Source organism: Prionailurus bengalensis, chromosome B2 (assembly GCF_016509475.1).
Source record: "Prionailurus bengalensis isolate Pbe53 chromosome B2, Fcat_Pben_1.1_paternal_pri, whole genome shotgun sequence".
Classification (NCBI taxonomy): domain Eukaryota; kingdom Metazoa; phylum Chordata; class Mammalia; order Carnivora; family Felidae; genus Prionailurus; species Prionailurus bengalensis.
Genome location: NC_057349.1, coordinates 32,885,750 through 32,910,608, shown reverse-complemented (window position 1 = coordinate 32,910,608; position 24,859 = coordinate 32,885,750). Strand labels below are relative to the sequence as shown.

The 24,859-nt window shown below is 38.9% G+C and overlaps 1 protein-coding gene and 1 non-coding gene across 3 annotated transcripts in view; one reads left to right on the top strand and one right to left on the bottom strand.

Annotated features, from left to right (window-relative positions):
- ILRUN (inflammation and lipid regulator with UBA-like and NBR1-like domains) overlaps window positions 1-24,859 on the top strand; it is a 96,641-nt gene that overhangs the window by 49,931 nt on the left and 21,851 nt on the right. The gene's annotated exons all lie outside the window — the stretch shown is intronic.
- LOC122490657 lies at window positions 22,030-22,132 on the bottom strand. Its single transcript, XR_006299201.1, has one exon. It is a non-coding gene; the product is annotated as a U6 spliceosomal RNA (small nuclear RNA).

Here is a 24,859-nt window from a genome sequence, read left to right as displayed (position 1 = left end):
CTTTTCAAATTAGTGTTTTCATTCTTAAAAAATTTTTTATGAATACCTGCTGGTTGTATGGTAGTTCTATGTTTAATTTTTTTTTAATTAAAAAAACATTTTTTTTAAACATTTATTTATTATTGAGAGACAGAGAGGCACAGAGCATGAGCAGGGGAGGGGCTGAGAGACGGGGAGACACAGAATCCGAAGCAGGCTCCAGGCTCTGAGCTGCCAACACAGAGCCCGACGTGGGGCTCAAACTCACAAACTGTAAGATCATGACCTGAGCCGAAGTCGGACGCTCAACTGATGGAGCCACCCACGTGCCCCTGTTTAATTTTTTGAAGAAACTCCATACTGTTTGCCATAGTGGCTGCATCAGTATATACTGGCAGTGTATAAGGGTTCCTTTTTCTCCACATCCTCATCAAAACCTGATATTTCTGGGGGCACCTGGCTGGCTCAGTTAGTAAAGCATGTGACTCTTGATCTTGGGATTGTGAGTTCAAGCCCTGTATTGGGTGTGGAGCCTACTTTAAAAAACAAAACAAAAACTTGATATTTCTTGTCTTTTTGATAACAGCCATTCATTCCTACAGGTGTGGATGGTTCACATGGTATTACGTTATGGTTTTATTTGCGTTTTCCTGATGGTTGGTGATCTTGAGCACTTGGCATGTGTCCATTGGCCATCTGGATGTCTTCTTTGGAAAAATGTCTATTCAGGTGACTTGACTTTTAGAACCTCTCTTTTTTGTATCTTGGACTCAAAAGGTTGCCTCATTTGCTTCTAGAAGATCCTTAGTAAGGCACTGTTTCAGTTCTGGTCTCTAGAATTCTGCACTATCAAAAATATGAGGGGCGCTTGAGTGGCTCAGTCAGTTAAGTGTCCATCTCTTGATTTCGGCTCAGGTCATGGTCTTATGGTTTGTGAGAATGAGCCCCATGTGGGCTGTAAGCACAGAGCCTGCTTGGGATTCTCGGTCTCCCTCTCTCTCTGTGCCCCTCCCCCGCAGTCTTTCTCTCCATCAGTCTCTCTCTGTCTCTCTCTCACATAAATGTTAAAAAAAAATTTTTTAAAGAAATAAGAGCAGCCCTTGAAAACAACAGAATTCTTTTTTGATAAAGAAATGCTAGCCTAATCTGAATGTGACTTGTATGGGAAATGTTTATTTTTAGAAAGGACATTTCAAAATGTAAATGAGATCTGAAATCCTTAAATATCTTTATGTTTAAGGTTTATATTAAGTCTATAAGGTGATGTGCTATTTCAGCTTCAGAGAAGGAAGCCTGCTGTTGGTAGTGGTACCTCACCAGATGGAGTAATTATTTGTGTCTAGGTAGTTCTACATGCGTTGAAGGCAATGTGAAATGGCTGTACTGTTCAGATTAACTTCTAAAATGCACATATGTGGGTCATGAAACTCTATGGAACATAGATAATCAAGAAATAGGATGAAACAATGATCAATCCATAAAGGATAGTAAATAAAATATTTGCATGTCCAAGTATGAAGCATCAAATGTAACTACTTTGAAATTCAACTGTGAGTCGTTTTAACATGTGCTGTTATTGCTAACAATTTGCTTCATAATTAGTTTTATTATTTCTCAGTAGGCCTAATATGTATATATAAGGATTTGATAGAAGGGGAAAAATATAATTTGAAAGCAGCATCTTTTTTTCTTATGGTAGGTAAAGCTCTTTTGTTAAAGAAACTTCTCTGACCTGGAATGTCAGTTTCTAAGGATTGTAAATATGGGGATTGACAGTTCCTTAAAAATGTTTTTAACCAGGGGCACCTGGGTGGCTCAGTCAGTTAATCGTACCATTCTTGATTTTGGCTCATGTTGTGTTCTCGCAGTTGATGAGATCTAGCCCTGCATCAGGCTCCATGCTGACAGCATCAAGCCTGCTTGGGAATCTGTCTCTCCCTCTCTCTGCCCCTCCCCCACTCTCTCTCTCTTTGAGACACACACACTCACTCTCTCTCTCTCTCTCTCTCTCTCTCTCTCTCAAGTAAGTAAACATTAAAAAAAATGTTTTTAAGCAAATCTGATTCTTCATTGAAATATTAATATACTTTTTGATAAAAAGAAGTTATAAAGTAACCTTTATATTGATTTAAAATTTTAAAAGATTAAATAGTTAAGCATAATTTGCTTTTAAAAATATGTTTATGTAATCCTTTTTTGTGTGTATGCACTGGTAAGGGCTATAGCTGAGGCTGGAGCTAGTTAAAAAGTATTTAGTTAACTTAGTATATAGCCCTATCATAATAAAACACTTAAAAACTGCGCTTCTCTGATTCTTAGGTGACAGCAATTTTTATATGATTAAGGGGAGGGGTAGAGCCATTACATTAAATGAACACATTTGATTGTATGATTTTGATTTCAGAAATAATAAAAGTGAGGAAAAAAAGAACAATGGAGGAGATATAGTACATTTCTCCTTCACACAAAAAAATGTTTACATATATGCTGAAATTGTTTCACATGAGAAATTCTTTTTTTTTTTTTTTTTAATTTTTTTTTTTTCAACGTTTATTTATTTTTGGGACAGAGAGAGACAGAGCATGAACAGGGGAGGGGCAGAGAGAGAGGGAGACACAGAATCGGAAACAGGCTCCAGGCTCTGAGCCATCAGCCCAGAGCCTGACGCGGGGCTCGAACTCCTGGACCGCGAGATCGTGACCTGGCTGAAGTTGGACGCTTAACCGACTGCGCCACCCAGGCGCCCCAAGAAATTCTTAAAGTTGTACTAAATTGTGTGATGGAAATTGTTAGTAAGTGCCATTGTAGATACTTCCATCTGAATCAGGCCAGATCATACCTCTTATGAAAGTAAGGAAGCAAGCATAATTGCCTTCCACTCAAATCATGGTGAATACTTAATTTGTCAGTATGTGCTGTAAACCTGCTGAAAATTGTGTGGTTATTTTTTAACAGAATGATGATTAGTGTCTAAAATGATCAGTGTATTGGTCTCTTAAACTTTACCTGAGATCTTAGTTTTTCACATGTGGTTTATATTCTTTGTTACTGCTCAGAATGTAGCCATTACTTTATTTTTAGAAACTTCCCATTAGTCTTGTAATTAAAGGTGGAAATCTGTGAGGAGGATGGCTCCTTACTGAAAAGCAAATTGCATTCTGTTCCTGTAATGATGCTTTGACACTGGCCACAAAATACTCGAATGGGTTTTTCCTTGAAATGGCAAAGATATTTATCACTTAGAAACTAGTTCATTCTATAATCTTTATCTTGAAAAAAATACTTTTTTTAAAAGCTCTCTTATTTTTCTCCTTTTATGTTTAAAAAGCTTAGGCTTCCCTTTATTTCCAAAGAGAATGTCAGTATTGGACATTTGGGCTCTAGAAAGGAATGCTGTGTGAGCCTGTTAACCTCTGGATTTTGCTTTGTAGTGATCAGTGTCCTTCCACTTCCCTCTTGTTTTCTAAGAGTTTTTGCTTATACTTTGTTTTGAGATGATCTTGAGAGCAATTGAATTCTAGAGTGGGTTAGGCTGTGGTTTAGTAGCCACTTCAAAGTCATTTTTCCATTTTAGTTTTAGTTTCTTTTTTATGTTTAGAAATCAGAAGTGGTTAAGAAAGCACATCCTACTTCTGACCTAAGTCTTATTTGAGGACTTTAAAAAATGTTTAATAATATGTTAGTATAGCCAAAATATGATCATTTCAGTACTAGGCTTTAGCCACATTTCAGGTAATCAGTAGCTACATGTGTTCTCATTGTTCAGCACAACTCTATAAACTCTAATATGTTGTATTTTTCCTTCTTTAAGAAATTATATAGAATTGGTGGTGGTCTTCTTTTAAGGAATTTGCCAGTGAAACCATCTGAGCCTGGAGGGTTCTGTTTTGGAAAATTTTGGATTACTAATTCGGTATTTTCATAGTTATAAATCTGTTCAGGTTATCTATTTCAATGTGACTGGGTAATTTCAAGAAATTGGTCCTTTTTACTAAATTGTGAAATTTTTGTGTGTAGAGTTGTTTGTAGTACCCTTTGTTATTTAAAACAAATTTTTTTTAATGTTTATTTTTGAGAGACAGAGAGAGAGAGAGAGAGAGAGAGACAGAGCGTGAGTGGGGGAGGGGAGAGAGAGAGGAAGACAGAATCTGAAACAGGCTCCCAGGCTCTAAGCTGTCAGCACAGAGCCCGATGTGGGGCTCAAACTCGTGGACCGTGAGATCATGACCTGAGCCAAAGTCGCCGCTTAACCGACTGAGCCACCCAGGCACCCCTGTAGTACCCGTTGTTATTATAATGCCTTCTGGGTCCATAGTGATAATCTCTTCTCTCACTCTTGATGTTTTGTGTTTTCTCTCCTTTTTTCTTGATAGATTTCTTAATTTTTTGGTCTTTCAGAGAACCAGCTTTTGGTTTCATTGATTTTTCTGTTTTCAGTTACATGGATTTCTGCTCTTATTTTTATTTGTTCCTTCTGCTTGATTTGGGTTTATTTTATTGTTTTTCCAGTTTCTTAAGATGGAAGCTAAGGTTGACTTGAGACCTTTCTTTTGTAATGTAGGTGTTTAATGCTATTTTCTTAGCCCGTTCAGGCGGCTGTAACAAACTGTTAGAGATTAGGTGCTGGGACACCTGGGTGGTTCAGTCAGTTGAGCATCCAACTCATGATACTGGGTCAGGTTGTGATCTCGTTGTCTTGGGATTGAGCCCTGCTCTGAGCATGGAGCCGTGCTCTCCATCTCTTTCTCCCCTCTCTTGCTTGCACACCCCCTCTCAAAATAAATGAACATTTAAAAAATTAAAAAAAAAAAAGATTAGGTGGCTTGTAGACAACAGAAATTTGTTTCCCACAGTTCTATAGGGTGAGAAGTCTAAGATCAAAACTCCAGCAGATTGGTATCTGATGAGAGACTGCTTCCTAGTTCATAGTTCTTGTGTGCTCTCAACATAGCAGAAGGGGTAAGGGAGCTCTCTGGGGTGTGTGTGTTTTTTGGGGTTTTTTTTGTTGTTGTTGTTGTTTTTAAGGCAGTAATCACATTCTTGAGACCTCTTGACTTAATCACTTCTCTAAGGCCTCACCTCCAAATACAGTCATATTGGGGATTAGGTTTCAACATAAAAATTTGGGGGCTGGGGCACACTTAGTTTGTAGCAACTATAATTCTCTTCTAAGCACTATTTTTAGCTACATAGCACAAATTTTGAAATACTGTATTTTTAGTTTCACTCAGTTGGAAATATTTTCTGATTTCCCTTGAGCCTTTGTGTTTGACCCATGGATTATATAGAAGTGTGTTAAATTTCCAAGTGTTTGGTGATTTTTATGTTATCTTGTTTTGTTTTTTTTTAATGTTTATTTTTGAGAGAGACAGACTGCAAGTGGGGGAGGGACAGAGAGAGAGGGAGACAGAATCCGAAGCAGGCTCCAGGCTCTGAGCTGTCATGTCAGCACAGAGCCTGAAGCGGAGCTCGAACCCATGAGCCATAAGATAATGACCTGAGTTGAAGTCGGACGCTTAACCAACTGAGCCACCCAGGTTGCCCCTCTGTTATCTTGTTTAATCATTTCTAGTTTCATTCCATTATGGTCAGAGAACACAGTTTATATGATTTCAGATCTTTTAAATTTGTTAAGATGTTTTTGATCCAGGAGATACTATACTGTCTATTTTGCTGGTGAATATTTCTTTTTTTTTTTTCCTGAAATTTATTGATAAATTGGTTTCCATACAACACCCAGTGCTCATCCCAAAAGGTGCCCTCCTCAATACCCATCACCCACCCTCTCCTCCCTCCCACCCCCCATCAACCCTCAGTTTGTTCTCAGTTTTTAACAGTCTCTTATGCTTTGGCTCTCTCCCATTCTAACCTCTTTTTTTTTTTTTTTCCTTCCCCTCCCCCATGGGTTCCTGTTAAGTTTCTCAGGATCCACATAAGAATGAAACCATATGGTATCTGTCTTTCTCTGTATGGCTTATTTCACTTAGCATCACACTCTCCAGTTCCATCCACGTTGCTACAAAAGGCCATATTTCATTTTTTCTCATTGCCACGTAATATTCCATTGTGTATATAAACCACAATTTCTTTATCCATTCATCAGTTGATGGACATTTAGGCTCTTTCCATAATTTGGCTATTGTTGAGAGTGCTGCTATGAACATTGGGGTACAAGTGGCCCTATGCATCAGTGCTCCTGTATCCCTTGGATAAATTCCTAGCAGTGCTATTGCTGGGTCATAGGGTAGGTCTATTTTTAATTTTCTGAGGAACCTCCACACTGCTTTCCAGAGCGGCTGCACCAATTTGCATTCCCGCTGGTGAATATTTCATGTGTGCTTCAAAAGAATGTCTATTTTGCTGTTGTTGGGTGGAGTATTGTATAAATGTCAGATCCAATTGGTTGGTGATGTTTAATTCCTCTATGTCTTTATTATTTGCTTGTTTCTTTGGTCTACTAGTTCTGTCTGTTACTGAAAAAGAAGTGTTGAAGTCTCCAACTACAGCTTTGGGTTTGTCTATTTCCTCTTCCGGTTCTGTCAGTGTTTGGTCCATATATTCTGAAGCTCAGTTGTTAGGTGCATACATATTTGAGATTATGTCTTCTAGGTGAATCACCCATTTGTTATTGTGTAATGTCCCCCCCTTTTCCTGGTAATTTTCTTTATTCTGAAGTCTACTTTGTCTGATATTAATACAGCCACTCTTCCTTTCTTTGATAACTGTTTGCATGATATATCTTTTTCCAGCCTTTTACTTTCAACCTAACTATGTCTTTGTATTTGGAGTTTCTTGGAGATGGCATATAGTTGGGCCATTTTCCCCCTAACCTGATAATCTCTGTCTTCTAACTGGTATTTAATGTAATTATTTATATATTTGAATTTAAACTATTTTATTTGTTTTCTATTTGTTCTCTTATTTGAGGGACTTGGAAGTCCGTTACAGTGCTAAACTTATTATTTATTTGTGACTAAATTCTTTTAAAAGTGTATTTGTCCTGACAATAAAAGAAATATAAAACATAGAAAATAGAAAAAATATAAAGAACAAAGCAAAACATTTACTGTTCTATATGAACACTGTTAATGTATGTGTCCAAATATTAAAAACAAAAATTTTTATTTTTCAAATTTGACCTTGTGTTACATATAGTTGTATAATCTACTTTTTTCCTACTCGCTAATATTTTAGGATCTTTTCCCCTGTTATTAAATACTTTCAGAAACTTAGTAGTTGAATACCATTCCATTGGATTACTATAACCAAAATATTATAGATAATTTTTTTATTGGGGTAAAAATTTTTTTTAATGTTTATTTATTTTTGAGAGAGACAGAGACAGAATGCGAGTGGGTTAGGGGCAGAGAGAGAGGGAGACACAGAATCTGAAGCAGGCTCCAGGCTCCAAGGTGTCAGCACAGAACCCGACACGGGGCTCGAGCTCACGAGCTGTGTGAGATCATGACCTGAGCCGAAATCAGACGGTCAACCGACTGAGCCACCCAGGTGCCGCATTATTGGGGTAAAATTTTAAAGTGTACAATTCTGTGGCGTTTAGTACATTCACAGTATTGTGCAATCGTCATCTGTTTAATTCCAACACATTTTTATCACCCCAAAAGGAAACCCTATACCCATTACAATTATTCCCTATTGTTGTAGCCTCTGGCAACCACTAACGTGCTTTCTGTCTCTATGGATTGGTTATTAATTCTTAGAGATCGGGCAAAGTGTATAAATAGTGATCAACTAATAAATGTATTAGACAGCCATCTGAAAAATAGAATCTGGGCTGCTTGCTAAGAATGAACAAATAATAACTTGGCTCACAAATGCATTTTTTTTTTTTTTTAAGTAAAATAGGGTAATAGAGTAGTAGGATGAGCTCTGAAGTCATACCATCTGTAGTTCAATAGTAATTAGCAATGTGACCTTTAGGAAATTATTTAATCTTTTAGTGACTCTAGTTTTTTAATCTACAAGGAAAACATTACCCTACATCATGGTGTTTTGAGGGGATTAGAAGAGTTAATGCACATAAAAACTTGTAGAACAGCATGTCATGATAAGCTCTGATTAAATGTTAGATGCTATTATTTTAGCATTTTTATTATTATTAAAAGATGCGACTATATTGTGAAACCTTGTGTAGTCATCATTCCTCAGCTGTTAACCTGTTGTGTATTAACTTCTTAGTAAAGTTTCTGTAAAGCTTTTGTCACCTCATATATCCCAATGATCTGGGGTTTTTTTAGAGTCCTATTGGGATCTTGAGGGTAGAGTCAAATATTTTAAGTCCTAAAACCAGAAAGGTGTTGAACATTTGTGTGGAGTACTCAAGGCAAAAGAATATTCAGCTTAATGTGAAGAAAGTCCTAAAATCTATAATCTAAGCTTCCACCTTACAAAACTAGAAAATGAAAAGGAAATTAAATCCAAATTAAGCAGAAGAAGTGAAATAATAAAAATTAGAGCAAGAATCAATGAAATTGCAAACAAAATCAATAGAGAAAATCAGCAAAACCAAAAGCTGGTTCTTAGAAAAGATCAATTAAATCAGTAAGCCTCTAGACAGGCTAACTAAGAACAAAAGGGAGAAGACCCAATTTACTAAAATAAGAAATGAAAGAAGGGACATTACTACAGATCCCATGGACACTAAAAGAATAGTAAAGGCATATTATGAGCAACTCTGTGCCTAGATATAAATGGACCAGTTCCTTGAAAGATACAGTCTGCCAAAGCTTACACAGGAAGAAATAGGAAATGTGAATAGGCCTTTAACTATTAAAGAAATTAAATCAGTAACCTTACAAAACAGAAAACACCAGGCTCAGGTGAGTTTACTGATTAATTCTACTAAACACTTATGAAAGAAATTATACTACTTCTCTAGAATCTCTTCCAGAAGATAGAAGCAGTCTCATTCTATGAGACTAACATTATTCTAATACCAAAACCAAAGCTACTACAAGAAGAGAAAACCATAGACCATTAATTATCTCTCATGAACATAGATGCTAATATTCTTAACAAAATAATAGCAAACTCAACCCAAATGTATAAGAATAATTATACATACCATCGCCAAGAGGACTTTATACCAGATATACAAGACTGGTTCACCATTTAAAAATCATTTGGGGCACCTGGGTAGCTCAGTCGGTTGAGCATCTGACTTCCGCTCAGGTCATGATCACACAGTTCATGTGTTCGAGCCCCACATTGGGCTCTGTGCTGACAGCTTGAAGCCTGGAGCCTGCTTCGGATTCTGTGTCTCCCTCTCTCTCTGCCCCTCCCCTGCTCGCACTCTGTCTCCCTTTCAAAAATAAATAAACATTAAAAAAATTTTTTTAAATTTTTTTTCAATATATGAAGTCTATTGTCAAATTGGTTTCCATACAACACCCAGCGCTCATCCCAAAAGGTGCCCTCCTCAATACCCATCAACCATGCTCCCCTCCCTCCCATCCCTCCATCAACCCTCAGTTTGTTCTCAGTTTTTAAGAGTCTCTTATGCTTTGGCTCTCTCCCACTCTAACCTCTTTTTTTTTTCCTTCCCCTTCCCCATGGGTTTCTGTTAAGTTTCTCAGGATCCACATAAGAGTGAAAACATATGGTATCTTTCTCTGTATGGCTTATTTCACTTAGCATCACACTCTCCAGTTCCACCCATGTTGCTACAAAGGGCCATATTTCATTCTTTCTCATTGCCACGTAGTACTCCATTGTGTATACAAACCACAATTTGAAAAAAAAAATTTTTTTTTTTAAATCAGTAAATGGAATCCATTACCTCAGTAGGCTAAGATGAAAAATCACACGTTCTTATCAATAGATGCAGGAAACCCATTTGTCAAAATTCATGATTGAGGAAAACTAGGAATAGAGGGGGATTTACTTGATAAAGAGCATGTACCAAAATCCTTCAGCTAACATTATAATGGTGAGAAATTAGAAACGTCTCCTCTAAGATCAGAAATAAGGCAAGAAAAAGACCACTGCTTTTCAGCATCATACTGGAAGTTCTAGGTAACACAGTAAGACAATTAAAGGAAATAAGGTATATAGATTGGGAAGAAAGAGATGAAACTGTACTTTTTTGCAGATGACATGATGATGTAGATAATCTGAAAAAAAAAAGTGACAAAAACTTCCTGGAACTAGTAAGCATTGATAACAAGGTTGTAAGATACAAAGTTAATATGTAAAAGTCAATGACTATCCTATATACTAGCAGTGAATAGCTTGATTGTGAAATTAAAGGAGCACCTGGACGCTCAGTTGGTTGAGCATCTTGACTTCAACTCAGGTCATGATCTGTCTCACAGTTTGGTTTGTGAGTTCTGCCCCTGCTTTGGAGCCCACTTTGGATCCTCTGCCTCCCTCTCTTTCTGCCCCTCCCCTGCTCGCTTGCTCTCTCTCTCTCTTTCTCAAAAATAAAAACATTAAAAAACAATTGAAAACACATTACTGTTTATGTTAGCATCCTCCCAAAATGAAATACCTAAGTATAAATCTATCACAGTATGAACAAGATTAATATGAGGAAAACAACACAGCCTTGATGAAATAAATTGAAGAACTAAGTAAGTAGAGCGGTTTTCTATGTTCACGGATAGGAAGACAATATCGTCAAAATGTAATTTCTTCCCAGCTGATCTGTAGATTCAACACATTCCCGATTAGAGTTCCAGCAAGTTTTTGTGTGGATATCAACCAATTAATTCTAAATTTTATACGAAGATGCAAAAGACCCAGAATAGCCACTTCATATGGGAGAGAGACAAAGCTGGACAAATGACACTCCCTGACTTTAAGACTTACTATATAAAGCTACAGTAATTAAGACCATGTGGTATTGGTGAAAGAAAAAACAAATAGATCAATAGAACAGAAGAGAGAGTCCAGAAAAGGACACAAATACAGTCGGCTGATCTTTGACAAAGAAGCAAAGACAATACACTGGAGAAAAGATAGTCTTTCCAACAGATGGTACTGGATCAGCTAGATACCTAAATGCAAAGAAATGAATCCAGACACAGACCTTACATTCTTTGAAAAAGTTAACTCACGATGAATCATAAACCTAAATGTAAAATAGACATAGCACCAAAGAAGATATACAGATAGATGAAAAGATGTTCATTATCATGTCATTAGAGAATTGCAAGTTAAATTAAAACAGGTTACCACTATCCACCTATTAGAATGCCCCAAATCCACAACATTGACACCATCAAGTGCTGGGGAGGATGTGGGGCCACAGGAACTCTCATTTATTGTGGGTGGGAATGCAAAATGGTACAGTCACTTCAGACAGTTTGGCAGTATCTCACAAAACTAAATACTTTTGCTGTGTTTATAATTGTTTTATTCATAATTGCAAAAACAGGGAAGCAACCAAGATGTCTGTCTAGCAGTAGGTAAATGGGCACATAAACTATGATACATCAAGGTAATGGAATAATTCCCAGCACTAAAAGGAAATGAGCATTCAATCCATGAAAAGGCATGGAAGAACCTTAAGTGCATGTATCTAAGTGAAAGAAGCCGATCTGAGAAAGCTACATTCTGTATGATTCTTATGTGACATTCTGGAGAAGGCAAAACTGGAGACAGTAAAAAGATCAGTGATTGTCAGGGGTTGGGGGCAGGAGGAATGAATAAGGCAGAACACAGAGTATTTTTAGGGCAGTGAAATTATTTTGTATGATACCAGAGTGGTGGATACACATCATTCATTTATCAGAACCCATAGAAGGGTGCCTGGGTGGCTCAGTCAGTTAAGCATCCGACTTCGGCTCAGATCATGATCTCACAGTTGAGTTCCAGCCCTGAGTCAGGCTCTGCTGACAGCTTCGAGCCTGGAGCCTGCTTCATATTGTGTCTCCCCCTCTCTCTGCCCCTTACCCACTCGCACTCTGTCTCTCTCTCAAAAATAAACAAACATTAAAAAACAAACAAACATAGAATGTACAACACCAAGAGTGAACCCAATATAAACTATGGATTTGGGTCATAATGATGTATCTGTGTGGGTTCATTGATTATAACAAATATATCACTTTGGTGTGGGATGTTGATAGTGGAGGAGGTTGTACATGTGTAGAGGCAGAATATACATGTATCTTCTCAGTTTTGCTGGGAACCTAAAAACTCCCCTAGAAATAAAGTCTTAAAAGGTAACAAAGTCTACTAAAAATGCTTCTCTTCAATTATAAACATTAGAAAATAACTTTCTAGGGCCGTACGGGTGGCTCGGTCAGTTGAGCATCTGACTTCAGCTCGGGTCATTATCTCATGGTTCGTGGGTTCGAGCCCCACGTCAGCTCTGTGCTGACAGCTCAGAGCCTGGATCCTGCGTCAGATTCTGTCTCTCCCTCCCTCTGCCCCTCCCCCACTCACACTCTCTCTCTTTCTCTCTCTCTCAAAAATAAACATTATTTTAAAAACAGAAGAAAAGAAAATAACTTTTTAGGTCAAGTGGTCTAGAAGGGCTTTCCCCAATCTGCAATATTTTAACTAAATAGATTCAGATTGGTAACAAGGGAGAAGGTACTGCATTTTCAGACTGCAATAAATAACATAAACTCTGGTGGAGTGTGACTTGTGCAAGTGACATGAGTGAGGGTGCTGTGTGGGAAGAACTGGGAGGTGGATTGGAGGTCATAGTGCTCTGAGGAATATTTACACCACTAGTTATCGGGAAGATAGATGGGTAGCAGACTCTCATAGTCCAGACTAAGAGGCCTGTGAGGGGCATCTGTGTAGTCCGTGCACCTCAGATGTGAGTGGTGAGATTGACTTTCTCTGGTAGGATTGAGAAGTTGAGATGGCCATGAGTGAGCCCTGTGATCCTGTGTGTGTGGATGTTGCTAGACCCACTTCAGTTTAGGATGAGTACTCATTCATTTCTCCAAAGCTCTGTGCCCAGATTCGAGCCAGGCAGATAATTTGGTCTAGTAAGAGCCTGCAGTGGAAATGGAGAGGAAAGGGTACTTGTGCAAGTTGTGTAAGACCAAAGAAATGAAGAAAAGGAAAAATGGGTTAGGGGGAGAATGAAGAAACATTTAGGAGGTTCTGCTTTGTCACTGCCTTTGACTCTGACTTCTCAGTGAATGTGATGTCTGTAATGTAATTCTTTTTGGAGAGAATGTTGAGGGGGAGGGTGTTGTTTTGCTAGTTCTTGCATTGGTCTGGCTTGGATGGTGATGTTGACTTGCAGCAGTTTCTCTGAAGCCAGAAAACAAAGCCTGTCCTCTTTTAGGAGGAGGGGGAAGGGACAACAGAGTTAATGTAGTGCATTACCAGATCTCTAGGACAGAAAAGCTTTCACCAGGAGTAACTAATTACCATCCGAAATGCTCTTTTATACTTTCTGGCCATAATTATGTTGAAGACAAGGCTTAAATTTCTAAAAAAGGCGAATGGGACCCCTGTCTTGTTGATATGCTTTTAAGTATTCAAAACATACATAGTAGTTTTGTAGAAAGGTAGCACAGTCCTAAGTTAAACTTCACCTTAGAAGTATGTGTACCAAGAGGAGCAGTCTTTTTTATTTTTAATTTTAAGGTGTGTAAGTTTAAGGTGTGTAAGTTCGGTAAATCAGTTGATAGTCTAAAATTTTTCTTTCTGGTTGTTGAACTAAATACTTGGAGGTACTTCTGCTCAAATATTCTATTTTAACTTCTCCTTTGATGAAAATACTATTGATACCAGCAAATACCAAGTGTGTCCCAGTCAAACAAACTGGTTGAGAAATTCAGCAGTAGTAGTTGGGGGGGGGGGGGGAACCAGCCATCTTTCTACCTGTTTGCATATAGAATGGGTAATATTTAAATATTAAGTCCTTCTATCCAAGTTTTTCTTTATGTAGGCTCTACGCCCAGCATGAGCCCAGTGCAGGGCTTGAACTTAAAGACCCTGAGATCAAGACCTGAGCTGGGATCAAGAGTCAGATGCTTAACCGATTGAGCCACCCAGTCACCCCTCCAATGTTTTATTTAAGTGCTTTTTGACATAACTGCCAAAATGATTGTGAAGATGTCGGTTTAATCTGTATATTATGCCATTTGCAAAAGTTTGGCTATTAATGTGCTCATAGCTATAGTTTGAATTCTCTGCAGTATTTTTAAACATAATTGTACTTTAAAATTTACTATTTATTTATTTATTAATCTCTACATCCAATGTGGGGCTTGAACTCACAACCGCAGGATCAAGAGTCGCATGCTCTACTGACTGGGCCAGCCAGGCACCCCTACTTTAAGGGGTACCTGGGTGGCTCAGTCAGTTAAGTGCCCAACTTTTAATTTCAGCTTGGGTCAATGATCTCATGGTTTGTGGGATCGAACCCCACATCGGGCTCTGTGCTGGCAGCTCGGAGACTGCCTGGGATTTTCTCTGCCCCGCCCCTGGGCTTTTGCAGGCTCTCAAGATAAATAAGAATTTTAAAAATAATAATAAAATTTAAATATTTTAAGTTGCTTCAGTGTACTTGCAATCTACATTAATTTTCTGTAGTTGTGCTGTTACCCACTCAGATTATGCTTTATAAGTAGGCTATAGAAATGTAAATAGTGAGGATGTTAATATTTACATATTTTCTGTCAGAAATAGTTGTCTCCATAAGTAGTATCTGTTTCCTGATTGGTGGAACACTCAAAACTGACTAGCGGTGGGAGTGCTGCATGGTGTTATAGATAAGCACTAGATTAGGATTAAAAAGAGCTGACTTCTGTTTCTGTTTTTGATTCTGCCACATAATATATTCATGATTGACCTTGAGCAACTAACTTAAAGTTACTGGGCCTCAGGGTATTTTTTGTTGGTTGGTTTGTTTTAATTGTGGTGAGATACACATAACAAAATTTACCGCCTTAACCATGTTTAAGTATACAGTTCAGTGACATTAAGTACTTATTACACAACCATCGTTACCACTTACCTCCAGAATTCTTTTTATCTTGCAAAACTGAAACTCTGTACCCACTAAATAATAACTTCTCATTTCTCTCTCTCTCCAGCCCTTGACGTCACCACTGTTCTGTCTGTCTCTACGCGTTTGACTCTTCTGGTACCTCATATAAGTGGTATCATACAGTATTACAATATTTGTCTTTTGTGATTGGCTTATTTCACTTAGCATAATGTCCTGATGGTTCATCCAAGTTGTAGCATGTATCAGAATTTCTTTCCTTTTTAAGATTGAGTAATAATCAGTTGTATGTACATACCACACTTTTAGGTCAATTCATGCATCACTGGACACTTGGATTGCTTCCACCTTTTGATATTATGAATAATGCTGCTATGAACGTGGATATAGAAATATTTCTTTGAGAGCCTCCTTTTAGTTCTTTTGGGTATACACTTACAAGTGGAATTGCTGGACCATATGGCAGTTGTATTTTTAATTTTTTGAAGAACCGCCATGCTGTTTTCCATAGTGGCTGCACCATTTTACACTCCCACCAACAGTGCACCAGGGTTTCAGTTTCTCCACGTCCTTGCCAACACTTGTTACTTTATTTTCTGGTTTTTGATAGTAGCCATCCTAATGTGTGTAAGGTGTTATGAGTTTTGATATGCATTTCCCTAATGATAAGTGGTGTTGAACATCTTTTCATGTGCTTGTTGGCTATTCAGTTTATCTGTTAAAGTTATTTTTAAATCAGGTTTTGGGTTTTTTTTTAGGTAGGAGTTCTTTATATATTCTGGGTATTAACCCTTATCAGATACATGATTTGCAGATTCTTTGTTCTGTGGGTTATCTTTTCACTCTGTTAATTTTGTCTTTTTTTTTATTTTTTATTTTTTATTTTTTTTATTTTTGGGACAGAGAGAGACAGAGCATGAACGGGGGAGGGGCAGAGAGAGAGGGAGACACAGAATTGGAAACAGGCTCCAGGCTCCGAGCCATCAGCCCAGAGCCCGATGCGGGGCTCGAACTCACAGACCGCGAGATCGTGACCTGGCTGAAGTCGGACGCCCAACCGACTGCGCCACCCAGGCGCCCCAATTTTGTCTTTTGATGCACAGAAGTTTTTTTTTTTTTTGATTATTTTTGAGAGAGAGAGAGAGAGAGCGCGCGCGCGCGAGCGAGCATGAGTGGGGGAGGGGCAGAGAGAGAGGGAGACACAGAATCCAAAGCTGGCTCCAGGCTCTGAGCTGCCAGCACGGAGCCCAACGAGATGAGATTGTGACCTAAGCGGAGGTCGGATGCTTAACCAACTGAACCACCCAGGCACCCCTGATGCATGAAAGTTTTAATTTTGATGTAGTCCAGTTTATTTTTTCTTTGGTTGCCTGTGCTTTTTGTGTCATATCCAAGAAATCATTTCCAAATCCAGTGTCATGAAGCTTTCCCTCTATATTTTCCTCCTTTTTTTTTTTTACCCTTCTATATTTTCTTCTAAGAGTTTTATACTTTAAGCTGTTATGTTTAGGTCTTTGATCCATTTTTTTATTTTATTTTATTTTATTTATTTATTTAAAAAAATTTTTTTTTCAACGTTTTTTATTTATTTTTGGGACAGAGAGAGACAGAGCATGAACGGGGGAGGGGCAGAGAGAGAGGGAGACACAGAATCGGAAACAGGCTCCAGGCTCCGAGCCATCAGCCCAGAGCCTGATGCGGGGCTCGAACTCCCGGACCACGAGATCGTGACCTGGCTGAAGTCGGACGCTTAACCGACTGCGCCACCCAGGCGCCCCTATTTTATTTTTTTAATGTTGATTTATTTTTGAGAGAGAGACGGACAGAGTGCGAGTGGGGAAGGGGCAGAGAAACAGGAAGACAGGAAGACAGGGCTGTCAGCCCAAACCCTGACGTGGGGCTCAAACCCATGAACTGTGAGATCATGACCTGAGCCGAAGTCGGACCCTTAACTGACTGAGCCACCCAGGCACCCCAGATCCATTTTTTTTAAGTTGTATTAAGTAATCTCTGTGTCCATGGGGCTCAAATTCACAACCCCCAAGATCAAGAGTCACATCCTCCTCTGACCGAGCCAGCCGGGCACTCCAGTCTTTGATCTGTTGTGAGGTAATTCTTGTACCTATGTAGTGTGAAAGTAAGGTACCATCTTTATTCTTTTGTATATGATATTCAGTTTGAATATGATATGATATTTAACAGCGCTTGTTGAAAACACTGTCCCTTCCCTTTAAAAAATTTTTTTTAACATTTTTATTTTACTTTTGAGAGTGAGAGAGACAGAGTGTGAGCTGGGGAGAGGCAGAGAGAGAGGCAGACACAGAATTCGAAGCAGGCTCCAGGCTGTGAGCTGTTAGCACAGAGCCTGATGCAGGCCTCAAGCCAATGAACTGTGATACCATGACCTGAGCCGAATTAGGACGCCCAACTGACTGAGCCACCCAGGCGCCCTGTCCTCTCCCTTTTGAATGGCCATGCCAGCCTTGTCAGAAATCATTTGGCCATATATGGGAGGGTTTGCTTCTGAACTGTCTCTCTTTTCTTCTGTTGATCTGTACATCTTTTTACCAGTACCACACTATTTTGATTACTGTAGTATTTTAGTAAGTTTTAAAATCAGGAAGTGTGAGACTTCCAATGTCATTCTTTTTTCAAAATTGTTTGGGCTTTTGAAAATTGTTATGGTTTTAGTGATGCCGAGAGCGATCAAAGGGTTCAAGTAGTGACTGCCTGATCCCTCCGTTGCGGAGGTCCTCCTTCTCAAGCCACCTTTAGCCTAATGGCTTTCATTCATTGATGATTATTGCCTAAGTCATTTCATCAGGGGTTACAAAGTGATTATTTCTTCCACCCACATTATTAGCTGGAGTAGTTCTGGGATAAAAAGAAAAGTTTTCTTATCAACAATGATATCTTGCAATTCAGTTTTACAGTCAGGCTAGACTCAGTGCTTGATTCTTTACCTTTGCTTGCCAATTTTTAGAGGAAGGAGTTGGTGCTCTAGTTGCTTTCAGTGAAACTAATGAATGAGGAGGAAAAGTTAAAGGTTAAATACCCTTTTTATAGGTATCATAAACTCTTAGATTTTATATATAAAACCTATTTTAGTTCATTGCAGTTAGGGATCCAGGAATCTGTTTTTTCACACATAGCCCTCATGTTCTTGATGTAGGTGGTCTGCAGAGCAGTCTGCTGTAAAGTAATATGCTTGATTGAAAACTGGCTACTATTTTGTGGTGTTGTCTTCCATATCGCAGGTGGTGTTCACTGACAAGTTAATGCCCAGTCTTATCAAAGTGGTTGATTTTTAAGTTACAACATTAAATGTTAACTTGCCCAAGTAAGGAGGCTTTATCTGCTTTTTGTTTACTGTCATTGTCATAGTCCTCTAACTAGACATAGCCAGTCATCAGACATTACTCTTAACATTGACTAACTTCCAACATGGCAACACCGTAAACATATTTTGTTTGTTTTTTTTAATGCTACTTAAATGGTGCTGCTTAAATTGTGCATAGATAATTTGCTATTTATTGTGCACCTATCCTATGCCAATCACCATCCTACAGAATTGATCTCCAGTCCTTACTGTGTTTCCCTTTGACCTAGGTTGTTTGTTTTTGTTTTCTTTTTGTTGTTGTTGTTTGGCTGGGTTTTTTTTCTTCATTATCTAAGACATTTCTACTATTTCTAAGTCACAATTTAGGAATATTTAGAGAAGTTTCCCATTACTGCCTCCTTCAGCCAGTCCCTTCCTCCCCCTAAGATACTCATTTTTATTTATTTATGGTTTATCTGTTCAGTGTTGTTTTGCAAATACTAGCCAACACATAGAAATTTGACCCTTTTCTTACACAAAAGTATCATAACTAAAGATACTGATCTGCATCTTACTTTTTTCCCCCCCACTTAATAATATATTCCAGAGATCACTCTAGAAATCCTCATTTCTTTTTATGACTGTGGAGTATCCCCTCTGGTAGAATGTCATCATTTTTACAGCCAGTCACTATTGATGGACATTCAAGTTTTTAAAAAATTCTTGCTGTTACATATAATGCTATTATTTTCCTCCTCCAGTTTCTTCCCCATTTCACTGCTCTCCTTCATAGAAAAATTCCTTGGAAAATTTTGTATCAGTAATGGCTGTCTCCACCTCCTGATTTCTAGACTCTTGAATTCTTTCCATCAGGCTTCTGTCCGCACCACTGAAACTCCTCTTTCCAAAACACCAGTGACCTGCATGATGCTATATTCCATGCTTTGTTCTCACTTCGCAACTTACTTGAATTATTAGTTGCACTGGACCCAGTTGATGACTGTCCTGCTTGAAACATTTGTGACTAGGCTTCTACTTCTGTGTTTTCTTTGTTCTTTTTTTATTTTTTGTTTTGTTAATAAGATAAGAAAGTAAGAATAATAGGAAAGCTCTCTTTACAGAGAGGGGACATTTGAAAGCGAACGCCCCTATTCTTTTTTTTTTTAATGTTTATTTATGTTTGAGAGAGCACAAGTGGTGGGGGGGCAGAGTGAGAGGCAGACAGAGGATCCGAAGTGGGCTCCGTGCTGACAGTAGCAAGCCCGATGTGGGACTTGAACTCACGAACTGACCACGAGATCATGACCTGATGGATGCTCAGCTGACTGAGCCACCCAGGTGTCCCTGTGTTTTCTTCATTCTTGAGGCTGTTCCTTCTGTCTTTTTTTTCACCGTCTTACCATTGAATGAATGCATTCCTCTTGCCTGTAATGTCAGCTGGTGGCTGGGCCAGCTGGGCCCACTTCAGGGGAGGGCTGTCTGTACCAGAAGGGAAATAGGAAGGGCTGGAGTCTCTGCGTCTATAAGTTGAAGCCAAGAGGGGGAAGAGATGAAGGCTTCTGGTTTCAAAGGTCACCTGAAACAAGCCTGTATCTGACACAACCAGATTTATTGATGCTAATATGGTGAGGCCAGGCATTTCAGGGGAACTCTGGAATGCCACACAACAAGAGGGAGGAGGGAAGCAGCCTTTGTAAGGTTTGGGTTCTTGCTGAAGGATTCTGAGAAAGCTCTAAGGGAAATGGGGATCAATTTGGGATTGGCAGCTATTTCTGAGGCAGGATTAGAAGGGGGGATTAATTAGGGTTTGAATGCTATCTTGAGGCAGGGGCAGTTTAACAGTTGGGTATCCTCAGTAATAGATGCTATAACGGAATGGGTCTGGGGGCATCATTGGTAAGAAAGCAATAGTCACTCGGAGGGTTGTTAACAGCATTTTATAGGGGCTGCCTGACCTTGGGAGAAATAATGTTTCCTGTTAACTTTGCACCTGCCTCTATCTATAAGTAAGTGTCTGTACTTCAAGCCCAGTTCATGGTAGGGTTATTTTTTTTCATTTTTCATTCTGAGCTGATTTCCATCTTTTATCTCAGATATATTTTTAGTCTTTCAGTTCCATGGCACTGATCTACTGGATTTGGGAAGTATAGATTTTTGTTTCCTATGACTGAAGCAAGTAGTTAAGTAATTAAATGATCACTGTAGTCTCCCACCCCACCCCTAAATTAAGGTGAGAGCTCATAACTGGTAAATAGGGCATGATTTGGGAAAATTGTGAAGTAGGAATAGTTTCTTTGTTGCCGTTTCAGCTTTTCTTTCCAAGCCCCTCTCCCTGTTATACAGGGCCCCAGGAACCCTTCTCATCTCATCTCATCTCATCCAGGCTTTCGCTGCTCTTTCTTAGGCCCTTTCCTCTCCCCTTTTTGAACTTGTGCCTATTGGTTGATTTGATAATGTTGTTGATTTGATAATGACCTTAATATATTAAGGTAGTTTAATATATTCCTTGGAGGGGCATTTGCATTTTAAAAGGAAATTCCTAAGAATAATACTGAAACCAAGGTACAAGGTTCTAATGCTTTTGTGGCAAGATGGGGTGGAGAATGAGGATGGGTAGGGAACAGGGTTTGAGTAGAGGCTATCCTTCAGCAGTCACTCTGAGCAGCTGATGAACTGGAGCCTGCTCAGCCTTCTTCCCCCTTAGATGCTGCGATAGGTGGTGTGTTGGTAAACATAGCAAAAGTATATGGGCACGTGTCATGGGAGCAAGGCTCTGTGTGGAGTAAATAAGGTAGAAATGTAGATCGGAAGTTGAGACTGGGAAGTTGAGACAAGGACAACTGGAAGTGCCTCTTTTTCACAGTGGTACACAAACACTGCTGCCTTGGTAGTTCCTAGAGACAGACACAAGTATGTTGAGACTTGCTCATAACACTGACCTTTGAATTGCTTACTGTCTAGCAAGTTTCGGTCCATAGACTACCAGCGCTCAAACTCTCTCCTTTCAAGCCTCTGTCATGGAAGCTGGGCAGTACATATCCAGCCCTCCTGCAGAGATGAAATGTGAACCCATAGCTTTAGCCCAGCAGTTCGATTAGAGCCTCTTTACTTCTCCAGATCCAAGTTGTTTCTTAATCCTCAGGGGAAATGTGATGTTCCTCTTGCACTTTAAGGTGCATTGAGCTTTAGGATTTGAATTCACGACGTCCAAACCTAGATATGATCTCCATGGTAGTCTTCGATGTACACACTGACTAAAGCCAGGCTGTGTCTCCTGGTGTTGTGGCATTGTTTCACGACTCCTGGGGACAAGTCTAAGGCATTTGCTCTAGGCGTCAGAAGCCTACAAGATTTCAGTCCTAGACACAGTTTGAACCATTTTGAGGTGTCTTTGTAAACTTAATATGTAAAAGTTGTGCTTTCTCAAGTCTCCTGGCCTTTTCCCTGGGGATGTCCAGACCAAGTGGGACATATTGATGTGGCAGATTATTGCTTTCTGTAAGTGACTTCTGTCACAGAAGCAAGCTCTGGATGTCGTTGGGCAGCTTCAGCCCAACATGCACATCCAGATGATGGCTTATTTGTATAGTTGTTGCCGTTCGTTCGAAAACTGTTAACTGGCCCTTACTGGTGTACTGAGAAGGGGTTGCACAGAAGAAGAGAGACATCACACTGCATGGAAGAGTGAACTCGTGTGTCTAGTTGAATGGACGACTCGTTAGAAGGAAGACCTCAACATTGGCACATTACTATTAACTAAATTCCAGACTTTATTTAGATTTTTGGAAAAAATGTGGAACACTTCACGAATTCTCATGTCATCTTTGCACAGCAGCCACATTAATCTTCTCTGTATCGTTCCAGTTTTAATATATGCACTGCCAAAGTGACCACAGACTTTAGTTTTTACCAGTTTTTCCACTCATGACCTCCAGAATCTGTCCTAGGATACCACATTACATGTAGTTATCTTGTCTTTCAGTCTCCTCTGATCCCTGACAGTTTGTCTGTCTTTTCCATATTTTTCATGACCCATGATAGTTTAGAGGAATACTGGCAATTACTTTTTATAATGTCCCCCAGTTGAGCCTTTATGATGTTTTCCTCAATTTAGACTGATGTTACAGGTTTGGGGAACAATGCTGCCTCCCAGGGGGCACCTGATGTTTCCATAACATCACTAGTGATTAAAATTGGTCACTTGATTAAATTGTTTGGTTGCCAGTTTATCTGTTGTAAAAGTTATTGTTTTTTTCATTCCCTACTCTGTTCTTTGGAAGCAAATCACTGAGTCTAGTCCATACTCAAAATGGGTTGGGAGATATATGGAATTAAACTCCATCTCTTCGAAGGAGGAGTATCTGCGTATATTATTTGGAGTTCTTTAAGAAGGCTTCTCACCTAGCACAGAGCCCAACGCAGGGCTTGAACTCACGATCCTCAGATCAAGACCTGAACTGAGATCAAGAGTTGGAGCTGAGATCAAGAGTTGTAAGTGAGCCAAGGACCCCTTATTTAGAGTTCTTATGTAAAGAAATTTGACTCTTCTCATCAATTTATTTAATCATTTGTTTATATCACTAAGGACTCATGTGTATTTTTTTTATACTTTGAGTTATAATCCAGTACTATGTTATTTATCTTGTTGCCCGAATTATTCCAGCTTTGGCCAGAGGGAGGTCTTTTAGGTGACTCATGCATCCCTTTGACATACTCTTATCCTTTTGGTTTTTTTTGAACACTTCCTTACTTTTTGATACTACAAATATAGTCCAGGCTCATTTTATATTTTCCGTGACTTAGCCCTAGAATCAGCCATTTTTCTGAGGACCCCTTGTTCTTTTTATTGGTGAATGGAGTTCAGAAACCACTGGCCACTGGGTATGTTTAATGCTGCTGGGCTGTCATTACTTCTAGGCCTTCTCAGCAGGCAGAGCTGGGTAGCATGTGTATACATACTAATCTCTGAATATCGACATATCATTGTTTCTGTGTTTCTTCATCTGCATATATATCAAGATAAACATGAGTTTATATTGATGTCTTGGACTTTAATTTAGTACCACAGAGTTCATTTTAGAATGTTTTCTTTTCTTGCTCATCTATAATATCCTTCTTCAACAATGAGGAACCTTGCTCCCACCATTTCACTGTTCATCCCCAGTACACATGTACCCATGCTGTACCTGTCTTATAACCCATATCCCCACAAGAAACAAATTTACCAGTTTAAATATTGTACTGATTTGTAGCAATTCTATTTTGGTGGACAAATTGTAGATGTTTATTTATGTTTATTATAATGTGATTTGATCTGTGATGCTAGCTTTTAGATATGTTTTTGACATATCCACGATAATCTGAGATGTCTTTGTATATCACCATGGTTCATTAAGATTATGGAGTTGGGCTTCAAGTAAAATATTTCCCTTTTATTCTGCATTTCTAATCTAAACTTAAGAAATAAAAAGTTCATGTTCTCTCTTCAGTAATTTATCATACATTTCTACAAAAGGAAGTTTATACTTATTAAAGTTATATACTTGCTGAAGGTTTTATATGTAAAAGGGACGAATTGAATGAAACAATATTTACAGTACCATCTAGTTCCAAAGTCCTGGTCCAGGTGCTTTTTGAAAACCACCTTAAGGCAACACGTTCTAAAATCAGTTTCTCCATTTGCTCTTAAGCCCTGAATGTGTAGGCTTGGCACTTGGTTCTACTTTATTGGCTACTTTTCTAGGACATCCTAGAATGTTGGCCCGTTCTTATTATTGGTGCCAAAGATCATATATGTTTGTGGGTAAAGATACTTTGGCCTGGGAAATAAGACTGACTTAACTATAGCTTTAGTTCCCTGGATTCTTGGGTTCTCAAGTTCCTGTTGAGGAAAAATAAATATGAGCTATACCAGTTACTCTGAGTTGAGCGTTCTCAGTCACCATGTAAGTTGGCTTTTAACTTGAAATCTGATCTTGGGCCCATCACTTCTACCTCCAGACCTCAGATCCTTTATCAAGAAAGTGCAGCTGTTCCATTAGATGACCCCTAAGATTTCTTACAGCTATGATTTTATCATCACAAGTAATAAAATAACGTGGCTGGCAGTTCTTATCTCAGTAATTAAGGCATCTGGCAAGAACTGGAAATGGTCAGCCTCTCTGAAACAAGCTTATTGGGTCCATTTCTGTCGCTGTTTTTATTTGTTTAACACACACTCACACACACACACACACCATGATTGGAATGGACACATTCTGAAATGCGAAGGCTAGTGGTAGTACCTACATGGCTGAGATTGAACCATGTAGAAGACCTATATTTAGAAGATCAGAACTGGAGTATTCATTGTTGGCGTTTATAAACCAATGGTTTCTTAAATGACCTTCTCTTTACAGCTACTGTATTTAGCCTGTGAACAGTACAGAAGAATAGCCAAGGTGAAGAGAGTGCAGTGGCTTACATGTGACGTGGCTCTATGAGTTATATGAAAGAAGCTTTAGCTCTTAAAGCCAGGGAGGAAAATGTCATTAGCCTCATATACTGATAACAGTCTTCAGAAGACTATCCTTTCCCATAAGCAAAGTGAAGGAAGCACATGACCTGTAGCTGAGTAT